The sequence below is a fragment of the Crocodylus siamensis genome, chromosome 1 (genome assembly GCF_052110815.1).
Source record: "Crocodylus siamensis isolate JL-2025a chromosome 1, ASM5211081v1, whole genome shotgun sequence".
In the NCBI taxonomy this organism is placed as follows: Eukaryota; Metazoa; Chordata; order Crocodylia; family Crocodylidae; genus Crocodylus; species Crocodylus siamensis.
The window spans coordinates 65,378,452-65,384,451 of NC_143395.1; positions in this window are offsets into that span (position 1 = coordinate 65,378,452).

Below are 6,000 nucleotides of genomic sequence, written 5' to 3' on the forward strand. Positions count from 1 at the left end.
AGCCCCAGCTCCAAGTGGTGGCATTGGGTCTGGCTTCAGCACAGTACTGTTTCATGGTGGCATTAATTAATTTATAGCAGCCTAATAGCATTGCACGTATAAATGGTGATGCTTTACTCTGTAGCTAATTAGTATACTCGCAGTTAAGCCTACAGATAGATGCAGCCACTATTACCAACAGACAAAAAAAAAGCAAACATCAATCACACTAGGATATATAACTAGGAGTATCATATGCAGGAGACACAATATAATGCTTCCACTGTATTCAATATTAATAAGGCTTGAGAAGAGTACAATGTCGTAGCTTTGGGTACCAAACTTCAAGAAACTCGGGAACAAATCTGAGGAGAATCCACAGAGCAGCAAAAAAAGTTTTGGAGCTCTAGGAAACATAAGCCATGAGGAAAGAATTAGAGTTGTTTAATATAGAGAAAAAATAGAAGGAAGATATGATGAATAACATTCAAGTATATAAAAGGTTCCTGAAATAGGAAGATTGGCAATAAATACTAATAGGATTCTGTTAATATAGACATCTTTCAGTCACATGAAACCAGCTTGTGATAGCACAGGTCCAAGCCTAAAAAGGAGATTTTCTTCTGACACATTGCTGCCAAGAACAGTTTTAAAACAAATATCACTTATTATAAATATTTCTGCTCAGGCTGTTTCCAAGTCAAGAGATTTTATAACCTTTTCCCCCTGAGATCAGTCCATATGAAAAACATCATTATGCAAACAAGTCAGATGAAAAGGTGTTTATGTCCAGATCTAATACACATTATAAAAACTCCACATATTTAAATATTTTTAAATGTGTCAAGAGAAACAGACTTGTTTACTGTCTTGTTTACTGACTTATACCTTCCATCTAATGAATCATACTAAAGGTTTAATAAACTTGTGTTTTCTGTGCAGAATATGTGTTTAAGCAACCAGACATGGTATTGAAGTTGTTAGATTAGTTCAACTCAAAGAACTTAAAATGTTTACTTCTCACATAGCTCTTCACCTACAAAGGTCTCTGGAAATATTATATTATCCTTAATTCATCATCCCTTTTTTATAGATGGGAAATTGAAGCATGGGTGTGTAAAGTGAATTCTCTAAGGTCACACAGAGATCTTTTCTAGGTCCTGATCCAGTTGCCCTATCTGTTGGACCACACTACAACCCATAATAATTCTATTGACATAATATGTCATCATCATCTTTAGTAAATTCATTTCCTTCTAAAATAGTCATCAGCTTCTTCATTTCATGTATTCAGTGTAATCAGGCCACTTGTGTCTGATGTGTGTTATAGACTTTATTTGACCACAAGTGTAGCTCTGCACAGATCAATGTATTTTTTTTAGCTATCCTATTATAGGAATTCCATATGTCTCCCTTTACTTTATTCCAGTTCTTCTGCTTTTTTCTCCTGTGGAAATTTTCCTTTCAAATTCCCTATTGTTTCCCTAATAATCTTTAGCTAAAAATAGACAACCAATATAATGCGGCCCTGATTAAGCTGGGATATGGCTTGCCCCTAAAAGGCTGTGGCACAGCCATTTACAAACTAGGCTTAAATAGCAATTAAGTCAAGTTAGCCATGATTGTTCTGAGACAAAGTGTTAATTCACAAGCACTTAATGGGGGACACCAAGGTTGGTCATATGTAGGGCTGGAGTTGATGCACCACAAAATATGCTGATGTGAATCAAACTGGTTTCCTTTTATTTTAGCTTAAATATCCCAAATTTGTCATAGAAGTTCAGCGATACTTCTTGGGTCACTTGTTCATGAACTAATGCTATAAATCAAGAGAAATATTAGACATGTGTAACTACAATTTTTAAATATTTAGTACACATCCAAAAAACCATATTATCTAACTGAATAGATAATGTGTTTAACACTTTTAAGATTTTGAGTATCAACAACCATAGTACTTGAAAAAATATACTTGAAGAAACAAATTACTGTTTTGGGTTTTATCTTTATATCATAGAATCATAGAAAATTAGGGTTGAAAGGGACCTGAGGAGGTCATCTACTCCAACCCCCTGCTCAAAGCAGGACCAGCACCAACTAGATCATCCCGGCCAAGGCTTTGCCCAGCCAGGTTTTAAAAACTTCAGGGATGAAGATTCCACAAATCCCTGTGCAACCTGTTCCTGTGCTTTATCACCCTCCTCATGAGAAAGTTTTTCCTAATATCTAACCTAAACTTCCCTTGCTGCAACTTGAGACCATTGCTCCTTGTTCTGTCATCTGCCACCACTGAGAACAGTTGAACTCCTTCCTCTTTGTAATCACCCTTCAAGCAGTTGAAGGCTGCTGTTAAATCCCCCCTCAGTCTTCTCTTCCCCAGTCTAAATAAACTCAGTTCCCTCAGCCTCCCCTCATAAGTGCCAGCCCCCTAAGCACTTTCATTGCCCTTTGCTGGACTCTCCAATTGGTCTATATCCTTTCTGTAGTTGGGAGCCAAGAACTCAACACTACTCCAGATGTGGCCTCACTGGTGCCAAGTAGAGGAGAATATTCACTTCCCTTAATCTGCTAGCAACATTCCTATGCGGTCCAACGTGCCATTAGCCTTCTTCACAACAAGGCCACACTGTTGGCTCATGTTCATCTCATTGTCCACTGTAACCCCCAAGTCCTTTTCTGCAGAGCTGCTGCTTGGTCAGTCAGTCCTCAGATGGTACCAGTGGATAGGATTGTTCCATCCTATGTGCAGGACTTTGCCCTTGTCCTTATTGAACCTCATGAAATTTCTTTTGATCCAATCCTCCAATTTGTTGAGATCTCTCTGAATCCTAGTCATACTTTCCAATGTATCTAGTACTCTCCTGAGTTTGGTGTCATCTGCAAACTTACTTTCTAAGGGTGCAGTCTATGCCATCTTCCAGGTCATTGATGAATATATTGAACAAGACAGGCCTCAGAACTACCCCCTGGGGCACTCCACTTGATACCAGCTGCCAACTAGAAATTGAGCTATTGTCCTGTTCGAGCTCAATAAATCCAGTCAGTTTTCTATCCACCTTGCAGTCAATACATCCAGCCCATTATACCCAATGAGTTCTATCCCTCATTATGGCTCCTTTTAATCCTTTTTTGGAATAGGATAAAATTGCTAATAGGAGAATATGAACACAGGCAGAAATGCAATAATTTAGCATATATAATTTTTATTCTACTAGTGGTATGTCATCCATTTTTGACCTGGGTAATCATGCTGTGTTGGAGAGCAGAGCTTCCTCTCCCTGAAACAGACAACAGACCCACCTAAATTTCCCACTGACTTCTGTGCCCATCTCTGCTTGATGATCCATTCCCATGCTGTCTTGGCCCGGGCAGCGGATCTTATGCACCAAGGAGCCTCGTGTAGACCCCGGAGGGTTCCTCGATCCCCTTCAGGGTGTTCCCCAAACTTGCCTGCCATGACTTCGGATGGTCCTTCAGTGAAGGGAGTCCCTTTTGAGGATGCCTCCAGAGTTGTCACATGTCCTGGCAGAAGTTCACAGGGCTCCAGCCTCCCCCACACCCTGGCCATATGCCAACCTTCAAGACGAGCCTCAGGATCTTTTGCGGCTAGCTCCTGTTGATGTCTTCCTTGGTTCCCACGAGTCCTCCTTCACGGACAGATGCCTCGGGCACTGACCGGACCCGGAGGGCCTGGGGACACTCTGCCTTCGGGGTTGTGCCTTTCGATGCCCTGTGCATTCTATGACAGATGCTGCCAGTTGTCGCCACATTCACATGTTGTCCTTCATCTTCAACTGGGGTCTCTAATTTCCCAAACCTGCTAAGGTGAGCTAGATTAACCTGCTTTAGGCAGGGAACCACACACAATGGGAATGACCCAAAGTGGAAAAACAAAGGAACTAGGCACAGGACTGAAGGAAAAATGAAATAACAAGAAAAAGAAAAGAGGAGCAACCACGGGTCTGACAGTCCTGTGCTCCCCTCACCCCTAATGCCCCTAGGCTAGCACATCCCCTAGATTAGGACCTATGCTTTCACCCCAGCCGGGTTTTCTTTTATCTTCTCCTGTATCTGCCTCTGCTCTGGGGTCTCGTTACCCGCTGCCTCCGGCAGGAGCTCCTTCGCCGGCTCTTGCTGCCACCACTGCTGGCCTCACTGCCAGCTCCTCTGATCCCCGCTGGTCTTCTCTGGCATGGGGACCTCCCATAGCCCCTGCTGCCACCGCCTCTGCCAGCCTCACTGCTGGCCCCTTTGATCCCCGCCAGTTGTCTCTGGCATGGGGATCTCCCGCAGCCTCTGGTGCTGCCACCGCTGCTGACTGCTCCAGCCTGTCTGCCCCCTGTAGCGGCTGGATGCACTCCGCCTGGCGGTCCCCCACCATTCCTCCAGCACTCAGCGTCCTGCTTCCTGTGCTCCCAGGGCCGGCTTTTATCTTCGCAGGGTAATGCCTCTCCATGCCGTCACCTGGCTCCAGCTGGAGACGAGAGCAGCTGATAAATTGCTCGGGTGGTTTTCCCCAGTGTGCTTCTTCATTTCTCCAGAGCCCTGCAACAGGTAGGTTTCTTTTTACTTCATCTGGGGTCTGCCTGCGGGTGAGGCTTCCCCCTTGCCCGATCCTGCGTCCCTGGGACAACTTCAGAAAAGCATGACTGTATAACAGCACTTTTTTATTACCCTTTGAGATCTTCATTGTGTTCTCCAATCACTCCCTCAGAACATGCTTGAGTGGAGTTTCACTTGCTTGCTTCCACCCTATATTTCTTGTACCTTCAGGTACTGCAGCCTGTCTGAACCATAGCTGTCTTTTGTAAAATACTTTCTTACCAGAAGTCCATCATGTGAATGTGGGAACCGTAGTAACACTGTCAATTTGCAATCTCAATTGAGCCAAATTATATGCAACTCTCAGTTTGTATAGGAAATCGTATGCCAAATACTTTCAATAACCATAACCAGTTTAGTAGCATAACAGTCCCCTGTGTTAAGATTTAAAGGCCATGTAAATACTTCCAGAAGGATTCAACTACTTATCATTCTTAACCAGTGTTGTGTGGCAAAATAAGTGAAACACTAGTTTATTTAACTTGGAATTTTACAGCTTTTTTACAGTTACTCTGTAAGCCACACAAATGTTGATGGGTATTAGTGCTAGCTCAAGTCTGTAGTAGTCACACATTTAGGCCAGGTGGGGCCTGCAGGAATGAAAGGTAAGAATGCCTCCCCCACCAGGGCTTTCCCACTTCCTCTTACCCCTGGGGCTCTCCCCACCCTCCTCCCTCCCCCCCACTTACTTCTGGTTATCCTTTCCCTGTCTGTTCCCCCAGGACAGCACAGTCAGCCACAAGTAAGTTGGGGGAGGGAGGTGGGGGAACAGGGGACAGTGAGAGTGTAAGTGGGGCGGTTACAGTAAGGTATAGCCTAGAGTAGCTACAACTTAGTGTAACACAAACTGAGTAACATGGCTCAGAGACAATTCTGCCCTGGAGTGGCATAACACTAAGCCACCTAATGAGTTTTTAAAACTAGTTTCAGGTATTTATGTGTGGGAAAATCTAGTGATTATGAGCTCCAGATGTCACCCAGAATTACCATTTAACAAGCCTATTACTTTCATATATACACCTAGTTTTGAACCCATACTTCCTGATTTTTGCCACTTCCCAGTTGAGTTGAGCCAGACATGAAATTTAAGAGTCAATGTGCAGGGAGGCTGCTCCAGCGTGTTGTAATAACAGTGCATTGAAGCAGATTTGATTGACTCTGCTGAAGCATGCTAATTAGGAGTGCTCCAGCAGCCTTTGAGTTTCATGTATCAGTATGCCTGTGCTTCAAAATGGCAGCAGGGATACTTTAACTGAAGCTCATTTGATGACTTTTAGTTAAAGTGCCCCCACAGCCATTTTGAAGTGTGGGGATGCCGACAAGATGCCGTGGATGCTTTAATTAGAGCAACTCTTGGAGCCATTCTAATTAAAGTGCCCCCATCCACCTCCAGAATATGTGTCAAAATGCCCCATGTAA